Here is a 25,990-nt window from a genome sequence, read left to right on the forward strand (position 1 = left end):
TTAAACTCCTGCTCAGTTTGTTACATATGCTTAATGTTAAAATTGTTTTAAGCCAAGCTGACTTCATACTTCATACTTCACACTTTTTTACTATTGCCATGCAGCATAGTTGGTCTGAGTGTAGTTGCCCAGTCGCCAGGAGAAAACGTTGGCATTGTACATTTCTGCGAACCACAGATTCATTACACTTGCATGTTTATATGTATCATATCAATGTTTCTACAGGGATGTAGTGTATGAACTGACTTTGATGAATGGCGTGTTACCTTGGCAAGATGTCTGCCAAGCTGCAAACCAAGTTGTACAACCACATCTGAAGGTTTAGGTGTTTATAGCTTATCTGAATGGCTACTCCTGAAGATGGATTTGAGAGCCTACCATTAAGAGGGGCCAGAGGTTGATGATCATTCAAACAGCACAAAGTTATTGACAACCTTTTTTTCATACACCCCTGATTTTGAATAGTCTGAGATTTACTTTTAGTGGCCAAAAGTACAGTACAGTTTAACCAATTCAGTTCAAGGGTTCTAGGGTTTCTACTTGTGAGCATAAAGGAGAATAAACCCATGTGTTGAGGTGATGGAAAGAAGGTTTCAAGTATGTTGTTGCATGTGTGACAGAGATTAGAGGGAGGTGGGAGAGGTTGGCAGAGGGAAGAGGAAGGTGCCTCGTAGGGTACACTTGGCCCCAAGCAGTGCCACTTCCTGCCCCTGAGCTGTTGTTGACATCTGACAGCGGTGCGCCGACAGCTTCAGACTGGCTGCTGCTTCCGCTCACATGCGCACGTTTTCTAATTGCCGGGGAAACATTTATGCTCCACGTCTCATCAAGTGAATTAGGCACCCTTACTGACGGCCCCACGGCCCCTAACTGGACAGACGTGCTGAAGGGCAGAGGGAGTAAAGGAGAAGGGGAGAGGAGGTGGTTGCACTTCATGCAGGCTGTCAGCAGGTTTCTCAGAGCTAAACTTGATATTTTCATTGCCATGCAGAATAGTTATTACCACTAATTTCAAGACAGAAATGTATAAGAATCAGTGAGGTATTATGTGGTAAGGTAGATGAAGTAGGAAAGGAAAATATACTTTTACAATATCTGGAGGAATACAATTATAGTTACCAATGTATACACAGAAATATACCATGCTAACTCAATGCTACATATTTTTTCCCAAGATCTTTGGAGGGATGGTGGTGGTGCTGGTGGTAGTTGTATTTCAGATCTCTGCAGCTATTATGTGTCAGCCTGCACATTTTTACTGTGCACTTTAAAATGACACTAGATTCGTTTCCAGTAAATGGTGTTAATCTTCTGCACTTTGATGAGGGAAGCATCTTGTAAATGAGGTTAGGCGGAGGGGAGCAGTATATGCAATTTGTAATTAGTACTACAAAACATGCAAAATCACTGTATTGGTCCTTTAACATATTAACATTAAATCACATGACTGCATATAATGGGACAGGGGCAAACCCAAACATTATCACCCTTAAGCTTTCATCCACCTATAGTTACAGCACATTTAGCCTACAGTATGGTTCAATCACACCATTCCTATCAACCCTGCTCAAGACAGCTGTTTTCACTAAAAAAGGACTGATACAGGCTACTCGTTCTATGCTTCTTGTCTGCTCAGCACCAAATGACACACAGTAACCCCTTTTACACTGCTACACTGCTAATCACTATAATGCTGATTTCAGACTACACCATATCAACCTGATTATAGCCCAATTTGGCAGACCTATAATACCGTCTCAGATCATAAATGAGTTCCTGCCATCTTCTGTTAGTTTCTCCTGGTGTTGTACACAGTGTGCTCACTGCTACGGCTTACTGAGTAGTTAAAGTTGTTAATGTTAATAGCTGCACCTGTCCTTTGGCTGCGATTACAAGTTAAAATGTCTGCTGTGAAAAATATTGTGTGTAGGCCAATGTCAAAGTTCTACTTCCCACTTTGGCCAAAAAACAATGAATACTGCTTTAATAAGGAGAACCTTAAGGTAACTTCTTTTGGTGATGGAGTCACAGTGAAGCAATATCCCAGGAAATGTGACTTTCCAAACTTCTGCACTGCTAATCGTTATATTATATGGTAGATGAATGTGGTTGACATCTGACTGACAGCCACATTGAAACAGAAAAGAAGCAGAGACCAGAGCTCTCAGACTTGTTTCTGAACGAAGATCAAATGTGTTGAACTGAATTCAGCAACCATTTCTACTCACTGATGTCCCGAAATAATAATCATGTGTGCTTATTCATGAAGTTGGATGACAGAGCAAAACCAGAAACAATCTAAATATTTTTATGTTTTTAACACTATATTCTATTACCCAGGCTAAGAGTGTGGTTGGCTATTTTGTCAAGAACAAACCAAAAAGCAACCACCTGGTTATCAAGTCAAGGCCACTCATTTAGATGGATTTTTTCTTTTCAGTTTCGAATCCCTCACATATGGAGTCGGAAAGAGTGTGTATGTTTTATGGTATAAAGCCATAGTATTTATGCAGGTCATTGTCTGCACATCAAACACACTAAAATTTCAGCTGTAGAGTGAAAGCTAAAATCAGTACTAAGCTGCAGGGAATTTCTTTTCTCCCTGTGAGCTTTTCCTGAGTGACATATCCACCCCGCAGTGCCAGACATCATCTGTCAAAGATTGACAAGGAAGCGGCTTGGAGATGCTGGTATGAGGTCACTGTATCTATATATAAGGCCTGAGCCTCAATGAATCTGACCTGCTCCACAGAGTGTGAGCATGGAAGAAGCAGACAGAGAGACGAGAGGGAGGGAGGTGCACGGACGGAATCTGTGCTGGGTGGGTTGGGTGTGTGTTTGAACTGAGGTGTGTGTGTCTGTAGCTAGCCAGTGAGGAGAGCGACTGACTGATGACGGAGTTGCAGACACCAGGCAGACAATGGCCTAGTAATTGTCTGCCACTGTTCCCTCTCGCCCTCCCACCTGCGCCGTCTCCCTCATCATCCATTCTTCCCATGAGATACCCTGTTTTCCCTCCTTCTCTGGCTCTGTAAAGCAGGTCAGGTGTTCATTACTGTGGCGCAGAGTAAGGGAGGAGCTGCAAGTAGAATCCAGTCTCGAGCTGGCAGGGTATCTTTACATTCCGATCTTACAAACAAAAGAAACATGAAAAGTACAGTACCAACCCACAGTCAACCCAAAAAATGGATGCCACTGGTGGTGTCACCATTCAGATGTTGATAATGAATAAATATTGAGCAAAAATTGTTCAGTCTGAACGCTCACTGAGGATGACATGAGGTGCACATGTTGCATGATCGCAACTTGTCTGAACAATTACCAAGGACTTTTCATCCAAAGAGGTCAGAGAAGTCTGGGATGATGCTGTGCACCCTACTGAAAACTATTGAATGCAAGTTTGTTTTTTTCCGCTGAGAATATTTTGAATTCACACGGACCCAGCATTGTCAGCACACCTTTCCATTGACTTTGTATGCCATTGTGCCACTCTTAAAATCTGCTTTGCATTATATGTCAGTCACAATATCAGTTTCTTGTGAAAAAGTTTCCTCTATTAAAGCTATAGTTGGTAATCCTGTCCAAAAACACTTCTTGTTATACTGGGTGAAATGGTCCTTCCATCCTGAGAGTAGTCAATACATAATGTGTTCAGAAAAAGAAACAAAAAAAATCCGACCTCTGTGGCAGCTGCAGGCCTGTAAAGACTCTGACCAATCCCTGCCTCTTGGTGCGAGTGGAAAGAACCAATCAGATGCCTTCATGTCCCGTCCTTACATATCGCTCTGGTCCTGCCCACGCCCCCCTCTGTCCCTCCCTGTGTGCACTCATCACGTGTCACCGTTGCTGGAAATATTCAGCACACTCCTCAGCAGAAATACAGACTTAGCAGAAGAATAAGTTTGCTGAACAATGGCAGAGAAAATGCAGCCAAAAGTACCACTTCCAGCATTACTTGTAATGGTTCGCCCCACTAAACAGGCTAAGAAAAGAAAGTCGGAAGCAGAAAAGGCTGCGACGAAAAAGGTTTTATATTAAGCAAAACGACAAACCATAGTCAACATCGGTGCAGCTTTTGAACGGTGGAGACAACTGAGGGAACTGAAGGGCCTGTAAAGTGATGCAGAGGTTGCTGTCTTTATGTTAGACAGGTAATTATTTGTTTTGCTTCAGGGGGATTTGTTATTTTCATGAAATATGTAACATTAGCCAACTTATCTACTTTTGTAGCTCGTATTAGCCCAATGCTAAAATTAGCTTCTCTGTCAGTGATGCGCGTTCAAGTTTGTGGGGGCGTGGCTTTGGACGGAGCACTGACGGGAGGGAGAGGAGGGTGGTGGAGCTTAGAGGAGGTGCCACTTTCAAATCTTGCTAGCTCTCCAACATTACCAACTATAGCTTTAAACTCTAATCTACGTTTAATGTCACAGTGCAGGCTGTCTGCGTGCACTGTGCACATGTATGCCTACAAAAACTGATGCACCACAATTCATATAAACACACAATCATGAGCCAGTAATTCATGTATAATGAACCTGATCTCATTTGCGAAGTCATTGAATACTGGTGCTTGGCCACTAACTTTAACCCAGGAGGCCAGTGTTCGCTTCATGTAAGATTGTAAGTTCAAATAAACACAAGAAATTTGTGCTCTAGATAAAGGATCAGCGCTCAGTGAATAACCTCCCAAGCAATATGATAAGCTATTATGGCAAGGCCATACAGACCAATGAGCAGTGATAACTAACACATGGTCATCAGGTGGGAACCTCCTTTCACCAGTGTTTCGTCTAGTTGGTCTCATGACACTTCCAGGAGGCTAGACAGTGACCTCTGGCGTCCCAGAGATACTCCCCTAATGCCAGCTCTCACTGCTCCCCTCACTGACCCAACAACCTCCTTTACTTTACATTACACATAGCTTTCTCAGCCCAAACAGCACTGCCACCTTCAACAAACCCAGGCCCTGTTTATGCGAGCTCCAAGTAGTGACCCTGCCACTACTACTTTTCCTAGCACATTCACCATACCCTATTTCACATGCTACATATCATAACTCCAATATAACCTTAAGTTAAAGGAGATAGAGAAGATAAACTCACAGGCTTTCTCAGCCCAAACAGCACTGCCACCTTCAACAAACCCAGGCTCTGTTTATGTGAGCTCCAGGTAGTGACCGTGCCGATACTACTTTTCCTAGCACATTCACCATACAGATGCAGCCACTTCAAATTTCCGTTTGGTCTGTGGTGGAGCCGTGACCAATCCGTGACAGGTCACTGTTGTCACCTGGCCAGGCTCATAGCTTTAATGAGATCCCCCGCGATGATATAAAGAATATGGGGCCGACTATAAACGCCCCTAAGTTTAATTTGTAGAAACCAGTTGCAATGGTCTGTGTCTATCCACCAGGAGGAGCAGTGAGTGTGGAAGCTGAAGCAGTTTACTGCACCTCTTATTACTGAGAGAGCTTCCCACACAGGCATATTTAACGATTATCACTACATGTGTACATATATATATATATATATAAAAATTTTTAATTATTATTTTGGCTGTGCAACTCTCTGCACACACTCTGCCTGCTGCACGCAGCACGGCTTCACCTCACTGATCTGTCGCTGTCTGTCTAAGATTAATGGAAGCGATATTTAACGAGATCTGAAGCAAGAGGAATTTGTGATAAAATGTCTTTTACTATTTGTCAACACTAGAAAGGCCAAGGGGTCATTTTTACCCTCCCCCCTGCCATTTTCAAATGCTTGTAACTTTGTCACAATAAAACTCTAACATCTCTCTGTGAAATGCAAGCTAGTTTTGACAGACAGACAGACAGACAGAAAGAAAGAAAGAAAGACAGACAGACAGACAGACAGAAGCAGGGAAAGGAGAGATGATTGAGGGATGGGGGAGAGACACAACAGCGGAAATGGTAGAAGAAGCACTGGATGAGGAAGAGATCGATGATCCGTCCTTTTCACCTGGTGAAGACGAGTCATCTGAAGATGAGGAGCCGCAGCCGGCATTCAGAAAAAGCCCCAGGATCAACCAGATCTGTGTGAGGGCCATGCAACTGGAAAAGATGGGACTGTGTGGGATCGTATACAGCCGGATTATGCACTGGGAGAGCGCAGTCACAGAACATCTTGACTGAAGTAGCTGGCCCAAATGCACATGCACGCCGTAATATTGATGACCATTTGAGTGTGTTCATATGTCTGATGGATCGTGTTATGCTGCAACACATCTGCGGCTGTATGGTGGCAGAGGCACGGAGGTGTGGAGCGGTGCATGGTTGCCAACACGACTCCACCGTGCGCAATATAGAGAACAGAGGAGAATTGTAGTAAGTTAGTCTATGTTAGTCTTAAATATGAAGAATTGTAAAATGTCACTAAACTAACGAATTTTGTTAGTTTTAAATATGAAGAATTGTGAAATGTCACTTGGATGAGGCTGACAGTCATTCAGTGAGAGATCACAGGCTGAAATTGGCATTTCATCCTCACATGAGGCCGCAGAGTTTAGGTGAAAAGGAGTGAAGTACTTGTTTATCTTGGAAGGTGAGAGAGCTCAAACACATAATTATCATTACCATGAACCTTTTCATTCCTTCTGAATGGGTGAGTGTTTACATCTGAATAGGTTTCCCAGTCACTCAGATCATCACACTAAGTGGGCTATACGAACATTTGATGCAAACATTCAACAACACATCGTCACTGTCGATGTCTGAACTACCACATTAAAGTGACATTTTACAATTTTTCACTAAAAAAAATGATTTTGTCTCTTAATTGATGTTAATGTTATTTTAAAATGCAAGTCCCATAATGAGCAACTTTTTCGAAAAGAAATTGAAATGAATTTCATGAAATTTCCTTCACTGTATTCCTCAAACTCTGTCCCCGCACTCTGAGTTCCCCCAGGAGCGAGACAGTTGATCTTGCAATGAATCCCCTACACCCCACTTCCACTGGACAAATCCTAGTTTTCCACCCTTACTGCTCAGCTTCAGGTCCTAAGTCTGCATATCTAAGCTTTTTTCTTTCATAGGTTTCTTCCACTGAGTCTTCCCAAGGAACTGTCAGCTCAATGAAATAAACTATCCGTTGACTCACTGACCACAACACTATGTCAGGGCTCTGATTGGTACAAACTATTTCCTGGGGAACAACAAGCTTTCCCCCTAAATCTACTTGCATTTCCCAATCACAAGCACCTTCTAGGCGGCCACACCCTTGCCTCCTTACTAACGTATCACTTCTGTGTTTCTTCCCCTCACGGACAAACTGAATTGCTAAACTCCTGTTCTTAAAACCTTCTGAATTTGCCTATCTTTGTTTCCCTTCCATGCCTGCAGCTAAACTTTTCAACACCTGGTTATGTCGCCATGTATACCTCTCCCCACCTACTACCCATTTGGAAGCTCTGATGATTACTTCCATCGCCATAGTAAATGCTAATGGAGAAATTGTACACCCTGCCATAATACCTATTTCTAGCCTCTGCCAACCTGTTGTGAAACCTGCCTTACTTACACACAACCTAATATCCTGAAAATATGCTTTCACTAAGTTAACAACTACCTGTGGCACTTTGAAGTAGTCAAATGCACTCCAAGTGAGGCTATGTGGTACTGAACCAAACGCATTTGCAAGATCTAAAAATATTACATGCAGGTCCCTTTTTTTAATCTTTGCTGCCTGAATCTGGTGCCAGATCATGCTAGCATGCTCTAAACACCCTGCAAATCCTGGTATTCCTGCCTTCTGCACTAGAATATCTATTAAGCTATTCCTTTCTAAGTAGCTAGCTAATCTCTGTGCTACTACACTAAAGAAAATCTTCCCCTCTCCATTCAAGAGAGAAATCATCTGGAGTTGGCTAAGGTCCACGGACTCCATCTCCTTAGGAATGAGGACACCCCCTGCCCTACACCATGCTCTTGGGATCATTTTTTTCTCCCAAACTATTCTTAGCTGTTTCCACAAAAGTTTAAGGATATCAGGTGCACTTTTATAAACCTGGTAGCGGACTCCATTAGGCCCCGGGACCTAAGACACCTTTGCATGCTTGACCACCGCCTGAATCTCCTTCCACCTTGGTGGCCTGACGTCCATCTCATGCTCTTTAAAGCCAAACCCTATTCTGTTTTTCCAAACTCAACCATGTGCTTTTATTGGCTTTTGTTGCGTGTGCTGGCTAAACATAACCATGTGTGTTGTTTAAGGAAAACAATGTCAATTTGTGATGTTGTACAGACATAGTTCATTTATTTTAAAAGGGACTGTATGTAAACTGTACATTTCTTGTGAAAACGGAAGTGTATTTTGAAAACAAACAATGCAACATCAACAACCAACACAACCAGGGTACCTTGCACATCATATCTCCACATAGAAAGTCCATGACCAAACGTCCATATGTGATGAGGTCGGAGAAAAGAATATGTTGGTACATTATCTATGTAATCGGGAAGGTTGCAATCACATGACCAATACCCTGACAGGAGTAAAGTAGAAGGTGGTCTGCCTAAGAAGGCAGCTTGGGGTGGGGGATGGGTCACAAAACACAGGACTTTCCCCCACAGGGACCAATGTTCAAAACCATGTGAAACCAAGTAACCTTTGAGTTATTTTAAGGTAGGTTGTCACAATGTTTCTTCTCCTAATCCTAGCCTATGCAACTTTACTCGACCAAATCTAACCTACATAACTTAACCTTAAGTACATAGTTTTATGTTAGGTGTGTAACATCATTTGTTGGGCACTAATTCATAAGATAGGATATAAACCGTTGTATGAGGACACATAGCACTTTGTCTACAGCTGTTTTCTCAAATGAATTCTGTAAAAGTCTCGGCCTGATTGTCCAAACATTATCTGGAGTTGCCCTTTCTCTCAGAAAGCCCAGTCTGACAGAAATCTATTAATTTTAACGAAAACCATGACTTTTTTTTCCTAACCTTGCACAGATTTGTGCATTGGGTAAACAAAACCACTCCACAAGTGCATGGCACAGCACAGGAGAGCCAGCTCCTCAGATCAAGACTCAGCTGTCCACTTACATCTAAAGGAGAAGGGACACTATTTTGAGGACAGCAATGTACACATCTTAACCAGGGAGGAAAGATGGTTTGGCATAACATAGCAATAAAAATAATTTACCATCTCTGTTATATGGCAGCTGATCTCACCCTCTGTTTGGAGGGTAAGGAGCTCCAGGATGTCATTGTTTTCCCAATATGTGGATATTACCAGCTACTGTTCTTCTTCCTTGAGTTAGCTACTAACTGCTATCCACTACTAATGGTGAGGGCAAAAAAATCAATACAGCATAGTATTGTGATATTTTGTGTGGCAATATTGTATGGATAAACGCACACCAAATATTGATCTTTTAATATATACATTATTCATTTTAGCAAATACACATTTTAATACAACACTTGTTACTAGAATAATGCTCTTTAGAACTGCACCTCTGCTTTTCGCAGATGATGTGGTTCTGTTGGTTTCATGACACTGTGACCTCCAACATACACTGGGGCAGTTTGCAGCCGAGTGTAAAGCGGCCAGGATGAGAGTAAGCACCTCCAAATCTGAGGCCATGGTTCTCTGCTGGAAACCGGTGGATTGCCCCTTCCAGGTTGGGAGAGAGTTACTGCCTCAAACCGGGGAGTTCAAATATCTTGGGGTCTTGTTCACAATTGAGGGTAGAATGGAGCGTGGATCAGCGGTTTGATGCAGCTTCTGCAGTGATGCGGGCGCTGCGCCAGGCTATCGTTGCGAAGACAGCTGAGCCGAAAGGCAAAGCTTTTGATTTACTGGTCCATCTATGTCCCTATCCTCACCTACGATCATGAGCTCTAGGTAATGACCAAAAAAAATGAGATCACGGATACAAGCAGCCAAAATGAGTTTTCTCCGTGGGGTGGCTGGGCTCAGCCTTAGAGATAGGGTAAGGAGCTCAGACATCCCGAGGGAGCTTGGAGTAGAGCTGCTGTTCCTTTGCGTCGAAAGGGACCAGTTGGGGTGGTTAGGGCATCTGACCAGGATGTCTCCTGGGCAACCCCGGTTGGAGGTGTTCAGGGCACATCCCATTGGTAGGAGGACCCAAGGCAGACCCAGAACACGCTAAAGGGATTACATATCTCATTGGGCCTGGGAAGGCCTTGGGGTCCCCAAGGAGAAGATGGAAAACATTACTGGGGAGAGGGACGTCTTTGTTTGTTTGATAAGCAGACTAAAATGGATGGATGGATGGATGGATGGATGGATGGAATTGCATTTTCAGTCCACTAGATGGTGTAGATGTGTTTTTTTCCTGGTGAGGTCAGCAGAGGTCTCAGTCAGTGGCATTTCACAGGGAAGTTCATCAAAACAAAGATACAGGCACCAGAGAAAGGAATCCGAAATGCACCGTCGGCATTTAAATCAAACATCTGCACTTATTTTGGGTTCGTTAACACAGAAGGAAAGATGGAATTTGATATGACATGAGATTTGCAAGGAGTTTCATATGAGAATAAAATACTCTGGGAATAATACAAACATGAGGGCTCACCTCACTCCACCACAGTTGAGTGTGTCAGGTGTATGCCGCATTTCTGACAGGTTTCATTTCATTTCATTTACCTTTATTTGTTATAGTGGACAACAGAGATGGGACCAAGTCACATATGTGCAAGTCTCAAGTATGTCTCAAGTCTTAACCTTCAAGTCTCAAGTAAGTCCCAAGTCATTTTTTCTTGGGCAAGCCAAGTCAAGTCAAGTCACAGGTTATGTCACGTCAAGTCAAGTCCTGTAATAGGTCAAGTCAAGTCCAAGTCAAGTCACCTTATTATTGTAATTTTACCTGCAGAATCTGATCTTAATAAAGTGAAAAGACAAGATATAAGTAACTGTCAGTAAACATTGACTTCATCGCTGCAATGTTTACTTTGCAGGGATGACCCCCATGTGTGCGTGCGTGCACACACACACACACACACACACACACACACACACTAACCAAAGCAGCGGCCAAAATCACCCATTTGGCTCATTTAACCCTGTGTTGCTCGTTCATAAAACGTACAGCCGGTCTTGATGAACCGGTCGGAATGTTCGCTCATGTTTTCTGGGGTTAATGTTAGCAAATAAATTAAAAAACAAGTTCCACCAAATCGACCCAGCCCCCCCCCACCCCACCCCCGTATCATATCAAGCTAACGTTATCTAACTACCGACTAACCAGATAATATTAGCTAATTGACAAGCGCTTACTGGGCAGAATGGCTCTTCAAATAACGAACCAAGTTTGAAGTTGTTGTCTGGCTGTCCGAGATGTTTATGCTGCATGTCTTGCACTGTGCTGTTTGTCTTTTGCCGTAATAATGGTAATTCCGAAAGCTGACCCCTCCCACTGACATGTTGATGCCTATCTGATATAAGAGGGCCTGTTTCTCCAATAAACACGTAAGGTACGTAGAGAGGGCATGACTGATTGACAGGGTAGTGATCCAATCATGACAACGCCATTCTCAGCCTGTGCTCCTACCGGGTAATCGACATTATTTTTTAAATTAATTTATTAATTTTATATTCTAACCGAAAACATGATGCGAATAACACTCAAGTCATTCAAGTCATCGTGTCTCAAGTCAAGTCAAGTTCCGAGTCTTTAACTTCCAAGTCCGAGTCAAGTCTCAAGTCTTTTATTTTTTGTCAAGTCAAGTCACAAGTCATCAAAACAGCGACTCGAGTCGACTCGAGTTCAAGTCACAATGACTCGAGTCCCCGTCTCTGGTGGACAATGTACATTAATCAACATTTTAAAAATCAAATGTAAACATACTAAATTATATTAATTAATGACAATGTTGATCAGTCTGTCTGCTTTGCATCACATTTTGCTGCAATAAAAATGATTAGAGTCAGATGAACTGACTGAAAACTTATCTGTTGACAAAGTTTTCCTTTGGGGAAATAAGTTGCAGTTGGACAAAAAGAAAATAAATCGTAATATATTTTATCGTTATACTGCTAGCATATGGCATATATTGTACAATATAATACAATATTATTGGGCATAATATTGTATTGTGACCCAAGTACATTTATGAGATTTAAACACTTAACATCTAATACTATTATTAGGGTGGGGTTTTGCAGTCATATCTCCTGCTTATCTCTCAAAGCTCATGAGGTTTTTCTGCCCTGAACGCTGAAAATACAGCAATGTCTCTTTGTTTCAGTTATTCGTCTCATCATAATCCTTTGAATTTTTAACTCTTAGCTTGGTAAACAATTGTTCCCAACACTCTATCAACAGACGGTTACAGTTCTGCTTGGTCTCTCTATAAACAGGAGAGACAAATCTGGCACTGTCCCACACACACACACACACACACACGCACACGCACATGCACACACACACACTCACACACACACACAAGTAAAGCAGGCTTGACTGATACACAGCTCCTCCCACATACTCTTCATTTGACAGCACAGGGATAAAAGTTCACATTTTTCCATAACGAGCCGGCAGTATCAGCTTGTGGAAAAGTCTACAAAGAGGGCAGCGTTCATAAACGCCAGACCTGGTTTCAGTAGTTGATTGTATTCACTTGAGAAAATGACTCCCCTTAGGACACAGTCCTAATGGGAGCACTCAGACACACCCATGGTCAGCGCAATGGAAGACTCTCGGTCACCAGTCTGGGTAAAACTCACTGTGGCTGGGATGTGATCCCGCTGAGTCCTGCTGTACTACCAGGCAGCAGAGTCCTGGCAGAACAATGCTGCCTGCGAGCTGCTAATTTGTAGTGGCTAAGTGTAGCAGAGGCCCAGAGCACAGGTCATCTCCCTTGGTCACCGGGGCTCGAATCCCAGCCGTTACAAAAGCACAAGAGCAAGCTAGAGTTTTTTCAATGTGGAGCCACACAGGCAACATTTCCCTGGAACCTCTGAGGTACACGTTAATAATGTGATCATCAATATGATCCACATTCAGGTTGCTTTCTTCAAAAAAAGGAAAGTAAAAAAATACTATCTGTGCATTATACCAAGTCCAGATTTACTAAGTCACAAGATTCTGATGATATTTTGACCACATAAACCTTTTTGATCTTGACAATCTGGTTTTGGCCTGACCCAGCACAGTAAGCATTTGTTTTGTGTGTGGAAAGTCAGACCACTTCACATTGTTTCTTTCTTTGGCAACTTCTTTAGAGCTCAGCTCTTATTGCTGTGGTGTTTCTGCACTGTACCTCTCAGAGACAAAACACATTGCAAACAAATCTGCGTCACTTCCCAGGATTTTCAATCCTGATAAACATTTGAGTTTTAATTAGGAAATGTCAACATAAGAACTGGACATAAGGTCAACCTCTAATGTGTTTGAAGTCCCAATCAAGTGTTTAAGTCCCTGATCCTGGTCCAAGTCTTTTGATATTGAATATTTGCCAATGCAGATGGATACGGCTGCATACAGAGGCTGGCCTTGTTTAGAGAGACATTAGACAAAACACAGTTTCCCCATTCGATTTTATGCAACGACTGTAGTGATGCAGTGGGAGTCTGGATGCCGAGTGCCCTTGCAAAAAATTTAAATGATTGTCTGTCAAAAAACATCTTGCTACATCTTCTGGAAACACAAAATAAGATTTAATGCGACCCCAGCTGGCACTGGATGTCAATAAGACAAGCGGCTGAAATGAGTTTCCAACCTAGGGTGGCTATGCTCATCCTTAGAGATATGATTAAGATCTCAGACTAGAGGGCAACCCGGTCTCAGATAAGCAGCAAAAAAAAATTATGTATGTGTAGATGGATTGCTGGATATTAATACTTCGCCTCCCCTGCTATCTGAAGAACCTCTGGGTGAACATGCAGACAGACAGTCCCAATGATTTTATACTGATCACTGGTAAGTAGAGCCCCCAAGGGGTGTATTTGTTTCCACAGTGTGTCGTCTATCTTACTATATAATGACGACAACTCTGTCTGTCTGTGGGTGTGTGTGTGTGGGTGTGTCTGTTCCACATTTTTGTCCTCACTGACTTGGTCAATCCATGTGAAATTTGGCACAGTGGTAGAGGGTAATGGGAGGATGCGAATGAACCAATATTACATCAGTTGGCCAAAAAGGGGCGCTATAGCAACCGATGAAATTGCAAATTTTGAATGGGCATATCTCATGCCCTGTATGTCGTAAAGACACGAAACTTTGCTTTACTTCTGCCTCAAGAACCCATTACTTGCGATTATATAGATTTTCCCCCATTTTGAATTTTTTAAAAAGCAGTTAAAATCAATCTCTTCTTAGGAAGTTTGACCGATCTGCATGAAACTCGGTGAACATAATCTAGTGACCAATAAGTGACCATAAGTTCCCTCTTGGCAAAAGTTGGAAAACTTTTAATTATGGTCTAACTAATTTTTGGTATGACTAAGTCATGGTATGGTATGCTGTACATAATCACGGAAACTGTCAGTGTGTCATTCTGTCAGTCAGTCAGTCATTCTACTAGTGCGGCCCACTCTTAAGTCAATACAACATATTTTTAACTATCTGCCTTTCAACGTGCTACCTCAACTACTAATGTGCAGTTTTAGCCCACTAACTATCCCACTATTGGCAATGGTACTACTGTACTTTCAATAAAGCAATCATACTATCAAATTCACAAAAACTCTGTCTGAATACATTGCTCTTCTTAATGGGTTCAGCTGACTATTTAATCTGCAATTTCCTATGACCTGTATCCCAAACACACACCATGTGAAACTGTACGTGGGCAAATGTGCACTCAATTGGTATGGACTAGTGCTTTACAATTGTAAATAATACAGTATATACACCCAGAGACACCCACATAGAAACCTAAATTTGATGGTGTGAAGAGACTTCCACATTGTTAAAGAGTCTTCTCCTCAGCTGTTGGCTGACAGTCATCAACCACTGAGCAGCATTTCTAATTTATCAGCAGTGCGCAGATTGATTTTGTGAGTACAACTAAAAGTGGGTGAAGTGGTACCTTTTTTTCACCTGTCGTAAAGATTTGCCACCATCACTGATCAATATCTGCCCACATCTGGGATGACTGCTGTTTTTTTTTCCCAAACACTGATATATATAGATACATAGTTACACATGTATCATATCAGTTTCATCGGCTTATTCAAGGCCATGTTGTGGGGGCAGCAGGCTGAGCAATGTACTCCAGATGTCCCTCTCCCCAGTGATGCTTTCCAGCTCCTTCTGGGGGATCCCAAGGCCTCCCCAGGCTAGGTGAGCTATATAGTCCCTCAAGTGAGTTCTGGGTCTAACCTGGGGCCTCCTTCCAATTAAATGTGTCCAGAAAACTAACTGAGGTCCCTACTACTCCGAGACCCCTCCTGATGTTTGAGGTTCTCCCCCTATTTCTAAGGCTGAGTCCAGCCATCCTATAAAATAAACGTATTGTATCTGGCTGCTTGTATTCGCATCTCATTCTTTCGATCACTACCCAACGCTCATGACCATAGGTGAGGGTTGGGGTGTAGATAGACCAGTAAATCAAAAGCTTTGCCTCCTGGCTCCGCTCCCTCTTCATCAGGACAGTCCGGCACAGTCGGGCACAGCGCCCATATCACTGCAGATGCTGCGCCACACCGCCTATCCATCTCATGTTTTATTTTACCCTCACTCATGAACAAGACACTGAGATACTTGAACTTCTTCTCTTGGGGCAATAGCTCTCTCCCAACCAAGAGTGGGCAATCTATTGCTTTCCAGCAGAGAACCATGGCTGCAGACTTGGACTAGTATTTACATTTATATATTTTCTATAATCAGATATAGAAAAGAAAAGAAAGAAAAGGATGGGGGTGTTGATGGGCTGTGTATGGGCTAAAATGTGCAAAAAATAAAAATAGTAATTAATATCTGACATATATATATATATATATATATATATATATATATATATATATATATACACACACACACACATATATACACACACACACACCTAATAATTATATCATCATCCATCACAATATTTTACTGTGGACATCATGATGTGCCAATTTGGTAGACATCTCCTAGCCGTAATCTCAGTGGTGAATTGAAAACTTAAAAATGATAAGGTTTGTGTTATCAGGCTGGTACAGTGACAACTCACCAAGCTAATTACTTTTAATGCAGGCTGTTCTCTAGCATTGTTCATATGTTTACCTATGATAAGTAATGCACTAGATTCCATACATTAACCATGTCAGCATAGGCAAGTTGTCCATATGTAACCTACCTAATCGGCAGGGCTAAGAACAAATGACCAAAGCACTGCTAGGTGTAAAGGAAGTATTAAAAGTAAAAAGTCTACGTAAGGAGGCAGGTTGAGATGATAGATGGGTCAAACAAACACAAGACTTCCCCCAGGAGACTGGTATTTGTGTCCTGTGTGAAACCAAGTGAACTTTGAGTTATCTTAAGGTAGCTACATGGTCACCCAGCTAGGTTTCTTTTCCTAAATCTAACCTACGTAAATTTAGTATCCAAACTTAACCTATGTAACTTTATGTAAAGTATGAAACATGACGCTCAACAATCTTTCTTTTCCTAAACCTTATCCCACTTAACTTCACTTGCCTAAACCTAACCTACATAACTTTATTTTCCTTAAACCTACCTAAGCAACTTTACTTTCCTAAACCTAACCTACATAACTTTTGTTTCTTAAATCTAACTTATGTAATTTTACTTTCCTAAACCTAAGCAACGTAACGTTATTTTCCTAAACCTAACCTACTTAACTTTACTTTCCTAAACTTAACCTATATAACTTTGTTTTCCTAAATCTAACCTACATAACTTCACTATCGTAAATCTAACCTACATGACATTATTTTCCAAAACCTAACCTACGTAACTTTACTTTCCTAAACCAAACCTACATGACATATTTTCCTCAACCTATCCAATGTAACTTTGCATTTTGTAACATGAAAATGCCCAGCTATGTTTCTTTTTCTAAACCAAAACTACATAACTTTATTTTCCTAGACTTAACCTAGGGCTGGGCGATAAATCGATTTTATCAATTAATTCGAATTTGTAGTTTAGGCCGATTTGTTTTAATGAAAATCGAGTTTCTATTTGAAATCCACCACCGCCGCTTCACGCTGGGCTCTCGTAGTTCAGAGTGGGCTCACTCCCCCCCCCCACGCGCTTGATACACAAACATGGCAGCGAGCGGGGAAGAACTCGTTCTCAAGAAAGTGAACAAGTTCTTCTGCGCTTTTGTGTGCACACCTGTGTGTGTGTGTGTGTGTGTGTGTGTGTGTGTGTGTGTGTGTGTGCGTGCGCATCAGGGCTGAACTCCGCCGCGCGGAGCAGAAGAGGATTTTAGACGCTTACTGTGTAGGGACATAAATGACATGCCGTTGTGTCAATAAGATAAATAAGTGTTACCAACGCCAAGCTGGCAGACCCCCGAACCATAGTAAAGGGACCTCTGAAGACTATTAGCCCCTTTAGCTTGTGTTAGCTCGTTGTGGCAACAACACATAAACAACGGGACTTTGTCTGCGTTAAAGAACAGCACTTTATTTTCAGCACTACAGGGATGATGCACAGCCTCTCTCATCAGTGTCTGACTTTTACATAGAGGGAAATAACTCAAAAACAGCATGCAGAACTGCATAGGCTTCTTCACTGTGGCTGCTTGATGTGAATAACATAGCACATGCCTCACTTTCTTCCTGGGGCGCATCCGTCTGACGTCACACACCACACCCGGCGCACTAACGTCTCATACCTCCTACATCAACTACACACATACACATCCATACACAGCTCCACACACACAACACACACACACACACACACACACACACACACACAAGCCACACACATCAGGCTCAGCCTGTAACATAAGGCTATTTAGTTTGTTTAATAAAAGGACAAGGTATAGACCTGTTCTATAGGAAAGGTAACCTTAAATGACTTCTGTTGTGATCCAATACAATGGTGGGGGAAACACTGCCGTATGATAAGAAAAGGGTTCCGGTGGAAAGCGATCACAGATGTAGTCGGCATGTATATTGCAAGAGATATGGTGCCCATATATAGGCTACCGTGGAAAAGCTGGGGTTTATTCCCATGCTGAAAGTTTTGGACCCCACGTATGTGCTACCAGGCTGCAAATATATATATTGTTTTTAACTAGGAGGGGAAAAAATCGATTTAAATCGTGAATCGGATTTTTTGTGAAAAAATCGGAGATTTTTTTTTTTGGCCGTATCGCCCAGCCCTAACTTAACCTATGTAAATTTGTGTTAAAATTCAGTGTCCAAAATCTAACCTATGTATCTTTATATTAAGTACAAAACATGACGACGCCTAAACATGTTTCTTTTCCTAGATCTACCCTACGTAACTTCATTTGTCTTAGCCTAGCCAAATGTGACAGTGCAATTTATAGGGTGCTAATTTGCTGGATATCATATGAATTGTTGTATGAGGACACAATGTTTTATTATATTTTCAGTTTAGTTACTATTGACCCTACACTTATTGCTACTCGCCTCTCTGCCAGCCGCAACTGCCAATCCACACAGAGGGGACTAGATGTTAGAACATTCTAGCCTCACAATAAAAACAGCTCATTGCATCCAATGATATGAAGTATTTAGGGTGCATTTGGGGGTCTCTGAATAAATAACAGTGTTCTAGACAGAAAAGTCTGATATGATGACAAATGAGAGATATCAGTGTGTAAAGATCATACATACCTGAGCCAATTTACTTGTGAGGACTGTGGAGTAAAATGTCTATGATGAACCCTCATTTTTATCCAATTTCTCCCACCGTAGTTTTTTACTGGACCGTTGAGTGAGTCTTTCCTGACATGGTACAGTATGACTGCTGATAATAAAGAAGTAAAGAAGACCTGAGGGATGGAGAGAGCAAGCACAGGCGCTCTGCTGCTTCCAGGTGCTTCCAGGAATAGCAGAGCCTCTAATGGTGCTGGCCGGCAAAGTGGCCTGTAATGCCTGTTGATGGAAAACACAGCCAGCCAATTACAGCAGCCATATCTAATCACCAGGGTCAGGGGTCAACTCCCATCCACCATCTGTCTTCATTTGACGTCCCTGTCACGAGCTGTTGCCTCATCACTGAGGGGAGTTCGATAGATCTCAGTATACAATCAGGAGGCAAAGTGTGCTGTAAAGCATGTTTCTCACACACACACACACACACACACACACACACACACACACACACACACACACACACACAAACACAGTGATGTAATAAAAAGTGGTTGGCAGAACAGGTCTGCTCAGACAGCAGCTTTATGGGAGGAAGGTCATGTTCCTGAAAAGCCCAAACCTGCTGTCTCCTCTCAGAGGACACAGGAACTGTTATTATTCAGGATGCCTCCTTTAGTGTGTGTGTGTGTGTGTGTGTGTGTGTGTGTGTGTGTGTGTGTGTGTGTGTATCTGACTGTCCAGTGTGATAAATCACATACCATATGGCAAAGAGAAAAGACAACAGAGCTGCATAATTACACAGTCAATGACCATTCACATGTAAAGGGTCAGTTTAATTAAAAATGATGCCATCCTGAGATACCAACGCACGCAGATGGTAGAAAGAAGACAGCTAGCTTCTGAGTAGATCAACATATTATTTTTCATGAGTCATGATGTCACATCTGGGCTAGCCTCAGTTCCACTTGCTTCTATAAGTCAACGCAATCTCTCATTAAGCATGTCTTCCAAAAAACAGAACATCCTCCTGGGGTTTTTCCACAGACAAAAATGCACTCACTACAGCACTGGCAAATAGAAATTAAAACCTTAGTGATTTACAAAAGTTTAACCATGAGTGTTAGTATATGGAAAACAAAAGCTCCCAATATAATAAACCATTGTGGGTACTAGGGCTGGGCGATATGGCCAAAAAAAAAATCTCAGATTTTTAAAAAAAAAAATCGGATTCACGATTTAAATCGATCTTTTCCCCTCCTAGTTAAAAAAATAAAAAAATATTTGCAGCCTGGTAGCACATACGTGGGGTCCAAAACTTTCAGCATGTGAATAAACCCCAGCTTTTCCACGGTAGCCTATATATGGGCACCATATCTCTTGCAATATACATGGCGACTGCATCTGTGATCGCTTTCCACCGGAACCCTTTCTTATCATACGGCAGTGTTTCCCCTACCATTGTATTGGATCACAACAGAAGTCATTTAAGGTTACCTTTCCTATAGAACAGGTCTATACCTTGTCCTTTTATTAAACAAACTAAATAGCCTTATGTTACAGGCTGAGCCTGATGTGTGTGGCTTGTGTGTGTGTGTGTGGAGCTGTGTATGGATGTGTATGTGTGTAGTTGATGTAGGAGGTATGAGACGTTAGTGCGCCGGGTGTGGTGTGTGACGTCAGACGGATGCACCCCAGGAAAAAAGTGAGGCATGTGCTATGTTGTTTACATCGAGCAGCCACAGTGAAGAAGCCTACGCAGTTCTGCATGCTGTTTTTGAGTTATTTCCCTCTATGTAAAAGTCAGACACTGATGAGAGAGGCTGTGCATCATCCCTACAGTGCTGAAAATAAAGTGCTGTTCTTTAACGCAGACAAAGTCCCGTTGTTTATGTGTTGTTGCCACAACAAGCTAACACAAGCTAAAGGAGCTAATGGTCTTCAGAGGTCACTTTACTACGGTTCGGGGGTCTGCCAGCTTGGCGTTGGTAACACTTATTTATCTTATTGACATAACGGCATGTCATTTATGTCCCTACACGGTGCGCGTCTAAAATCCTCCTCTGCTCTCTGTGTCACGCACAGTTCAGCCCTGATGCGCGAACACACACACACACAGGTGAGCACACTCACACAAACACAGACACAGGTGTGCACACAAAAGCGCTGAAGAATTCGTTCACTTTCTTGAGAATGAGTTCTTCCCCGCTCGCTGCCATGTTGTTTGTGTATAAACACTTCCGCCTAGGGGTAGCTTGCCCTGAGCATGTACCCAGACACGCTACTCTGCTATGCATATGTTTGTACTGACCTGATTTATACATTGTAGCAAAAACGTACTGTATATGTTTGGAAATTATTGCTGTGTGATCTTTTTCATGAGCATGGGCTTGGGCATCTCTACAGCCACAGACAGATGTTGGGTGTGGGGATGTTCAAAGAACTTGCCATGACAAGGTATAAAAATAAATGAGTGCAGGAAATTCATCACAATCCAAAATTATGAACATGCTGTCTGTTTGAAACAGTGAATTAATGTGGAAAAACATCATCTGTATCATCTGTCTAAGAGCCTGCATTCTCCCTGTGCAGTTTTACTCTGAGATACTATCGCTGCATATTGAACCTGGTTGATATACTGGAACTGAAACAGATTATGTCATTACTGTGAGCTTGGTGAAGGAGAGAGTGAAACCGGTAGGCATGTCCCAGGATACCGAAATAATTAAATGGCTTTTGATAACCATAAATTTGCAATATCTAACTTTTTCTTTAAACATATTTGAATTATCCCATATGGGGTGGGCCGTGTTGAAACAGCCAGACATGAAAATAAACAATTCATTTATTCATTCACTCATTCATACTGAGCATACAACTGGATAAATGAAACTGGGATTATATTGCACCAGTTTTGTGAGAGTTTGTAAATGGATGTTTTGATACAGTTTTGCTGCTGTTAAAGGTGGTCAACATTTACTGTAATATGTACTGGTAGTATCCCAGAGTCAAACTGTGCACAGAGAGAATGCAGGCTTTTAGATAGATGATACACAACATATTTTTCATATAAATACAGTTTTTAACAGACATAATTAGTAATTTTGGTTTGAAATAAAGTTCCTGCACTCATTTATGATTATACCTTGTCAAGGCAAGTTCTTTGAACATCCCCACATGCACCCTCTGATGTAGAGACACTCAAGCCCACACTCATGACAAAGATCACACAGCGGTAATTTCCGAACATATGCATTTTCGCTGAAATGTTTAAATCAGGTCAGTACAACAGTCACATGCATAGCAGAGTAGTGAACTCGTACACACATGTGTGTTTAGGCGTGCTCAAGGCGCACTACTCGTAGGTGGAAGTGTTTTAAACTCTATTGTTTTAGCCAAAATGCATGTGTTTGGGAAGTGCTGGAGTTGTGTGAGAGCTTGTAAACAGATGTTTTGATGTAGTTTTGCTGTTAGTAAATGTGGTCAACATTTATTTCAGTTCATAAAGAATGTTCACCTTTTTTGGATTCCCTGTTCACCATGGAGACGTGAAAAAAAAACAAAGTTTTCTTCATGAATTCAAGGTAACACGTGGTGAGTAATAGATATAGAAATAGTCATTTTGCAGGTGAAGTATTAAAAACAAAAATATCCATACATGAGAAAAAGCATGAACCAATGAACTACAAGCACATGACAAGTGAATGCATGTTGCTTAACGTGCTTAACATAAGTTGGTGAAGATTCTCCATCATCCAGGTCATGGTAATTCTAAGTGCTATATCGTAGGCAACTGGACTTGCATTAGTTTCAAGGAGACGTTACGCATCTTATCCTAGAGGGCATCTTAAGTTCTAACTGACTGATGGGGAGTCGCAGGCCTTCAAGAAACTCAAGCAAGTCCAACTGCCTACAATATAGCACTTAGAATTACCTGATGAGAGAGCAACCCCTGTTATAAGGTAAGATTACGGGGTGGCTGTGGCTCAGAAGGTGGAGCGGGTTGTCCACTGATCGGAAAGTCGGCAGTTCGATGTCTGGCTCCTCCAGCCCACATGTCTAAGTATCCGGGGGCAAGATACCAAACCTGTGCCATTGGTGTGGGTGTGTGTGAGTGAATGGTTATTGAGTAGCAGGTCAGGTGGCACCCTGTATGATAGTCTCTGCCACCAGCGAGTAAATGTGCGTGTGAATGTGACGTGGTGTTAAAGCACCTTGTGTGGTTGGACTAAAGAAATGCTATACAAGTGCAGTCCATTTACCTGTTTATTTACTGTTACTTCTTGTTAATGGCTACTTAATGACCAGCACAGAAAATGGTGATGTACTTTTACAGTTTAAGTGTGTGACTTGGTGACAGCGGATAGAGGGGGCAGAATAATGGCTTTGGATGGATTGCTGATGCCTAAGACCACCCCTTACCCTAACCCTAACCTACCTATATAGTAAGTGGCTAGGGAATGCATTATGTCAATTAAGGTCCTCACAAAGATAGTAGTAAAAGAGTGTGTGTGTGTGTGTGTGTGTGTGTGTGTGTGTGTGTGTGTGTGTGTGTGTGTGTGTGTGTGCACGTGCGTGTGTGCGTGTGAGCTAGGGTTCCACATTGGAGAAAGACGGCGAGCATATCTGCATGGTGAACGGAGTTGTGGTGTGCTTTGAGGCAGAAGTGAGTGGAGGTGTGAACGCACAGCCAGGTGCTGCCCCCGTCTCACCCTAACACCCTCATTCACTCCACTTCCTCCCCGTTAATTAGGAGAACCTGTGGGAGGAGGGGGTATGTGGTGGTTGTGAAACAGCTGTCGAACTCGCCGTTACATCAGAGGCCAACTTCTTGTACCTAGATCCAGTCTGGATGTGTTTAAGGCTACATCCACATGAGTAGGTTTTAAAAAGTTATGACTACACCTTTTGTTCATACTACTCTGGCACATTAGAACCCCTAAAACGGTGACCTTTGAAAACACTGCTGACCATGTTTTAGTTTGAATACTACAGGGTTTTTGTTTCAGGCCCCGTTTATACAACAACGATTTCAACTGAAAAAGGTAAACTTTAGTTGCGTTGTGGCCGATTATTTACACGACAGCGGCGTTTTGGGTGCCTGCAACATTTTGAAAACGGGTTCCATGGCAGCATTTCCATTGTCATGTAAACTTGCAATATGCAGTTCCTCTGAAAACAGAGACTTTTCGCACATGCGCATTATGGTTCCAGTCACTAGGCATGCTGACCGTCACAACAACAATGCCGAGCTCTGTTTGTTCTGCTCACCCTGTTGATTTGAAGTGAAGTGTAGATCTGTTACTGTAGCAACTCCACCTCGTCGTCCATCCAGACAAAGTTATCTGTGCATGCTTTCGCCATTGTGTCTTCTTTGTTTTGGTTTGTAATCACCACGTTGTAGAGGAAGGCGCTTCAGTGCAGGCGCATGGTGTCATACCGTGGTGTTGCTTTGCAAATTTACACTGCCACCCATTGGCCTGGCGTGCATACTACAGTGTTTCCAGTAGATTTTGCAGCTCCATGTGAACGGGGATCGTTTCAATAACGTCGTCATATAAACGCAGAAGTTTTTTAAAACGCAAAGGACAGACTCTTCTGTTTTTAGAGAAACCGTTTAGGTTTTAGAGTCGTCTAAACAGGGCCTTAGTCTGGATGAAAACAGACTTTTGAAAACGATGACGCAGTCACCCACACTCACTTCCTGATTGAGTCCTCTTCGAAACGTTGTGTCCCACCCTGATTCTTCATGCCCCTATCACAGAACACTTTTCTGGGAAGAAAATAAATATCAGCCTTACCTACAAGTAGTTAATTCAACATGGATAACAAATTACAGGTGTTGCTGACCTTGTTGTCTATGGTAGCAGCTGTTGTGCAGCAAAATTCTGCATTTTGCAATGCTCCTACTGCCTATGCTATTATTTGAGCAATGTGCAGCAATTCCTATGTCTAGCGGCGTTATCAGCCCTACATGATGTACACAATCTGACCCATCCACCACCCCTCCTGTCCACCCTACTTGGACTTCTGCCCCCTTAACTTTTGTTGTTGTATCATACCAACATAAAAGGATGACTTTGCCAATGAAAAAATAATGGCGCTACACTAATACAGCCAGTGTTTGGTTTGTCCATACAGTAGAAACAACATGGCAGAATCTGTGGCGGAGGACCTGCTCTGTATGTAGATATGAATGGCTCATTCTAAGGTGATGAAAACATGACGATTCTTATTTTCAGGTGATTAAACACTAACTAGAATTACTGTACCACCTGGCAGTGTATGCCTCTGCAAACCAGTCAAGTTGAAGTTGCAGTTTACTTCACGTTTGTCCAGGCTAATATGTAGCCATGACATTTAACAATGGTTCAGTTATTGCTGTCTCTGCAAAGAAGCTACATATTCTAAAACATGGATGCTTCAGACACATCTTGCCAGAAGATCACAGCACAGAAGATCTCTAGAATCAGCACAGTTTCAAGGTAGACACCCAAGATTAGTGTCACCAATTCAGTATCCGACCAAATGTCTCCCCTTCTGTTCCTGAAATATGATGTTGAATAATGCCCGGCAAAGTGCTTTTGCAGAATATTATAATGTCGCAGTGACCATAATCTTTAACCACTGACCACCAAATTCTATTCAGTTCATCCTTGAGTCCAAGTGGACATTTGTGCAAAATTTGAGGAAATTCCCTTCAGGCCTTCTTGAGATACTGTATTCATAAGAATTAGATGGACGCAAGGTCGTAGTGACCTTGACCTTTGACAATAAAATTCTAATCAGTTCATTCTTGAGTCCATGTGGACATTTGTGCCAAATTTGAGGAAATTCCCTCAAGGTTCTTAAAACGTCGCATTCGTGAGAAATTTGACAGACCAGGTCACAGTGACCTTGACTTTTGACCACCAAAATCTGATCATTTCATCCTTGAGTCCAAATGGACATTTGCGCCCAATTTGAAGACCATCCCTCAACGTGTTCACAAGAATGGGACAGACAAACGGACAACCTGAAAACATAACGCCTCCTGCCACGGCTATCACTGGCACAGGGGCAGAATAAAACATTGTTATTAATATTATATCCCATTACTGCCAATAGATGCCACTAAATCCTACAGATGGAAGCTTTAAATTTGCACCTGACATCAAAGTGTGCCTTACATTTCACCTCCCATTCACATATGATTTTATCTGAGAGGAAACGCTGACTGTTGCTACTTGGGATAGCCCGATAAA

The 25,990-nt window shown here is 42.2% G+C and overlaps 1 protein-coding gene across 2 annotated transcripts in view; it reads right to left on the reverse strand.

Moving 5' to 3' along the window:
* The window catches only part of scube1 (signal peptide, CUB domain, EGF-like 1), a 221,054-nt gene that overhangs the window by 186,295 nt on the left and 8,769 nt on the right, over positions 1-25,990 (reverse strand). The gene's annotated exons all lie outside the window — the stretch shown is intronic.

Source organism: Epinephelus fuscoguttatus, linkage group LG22 (genome assembly GCF_011397635.1).
Source record: "Epinephelus fuscoguttatus linkage group LG22, E.fuscoguttatus.final_Chr_v1".
In the NCBI taxonomy this organism is placed as follows: domain Eukaryota; kingdom Metazoa; phylum Chordata; class Actinopteri; order Perciformes; family Serranidae; genus Epinephelus; species Epinephelus fuscoguttatus.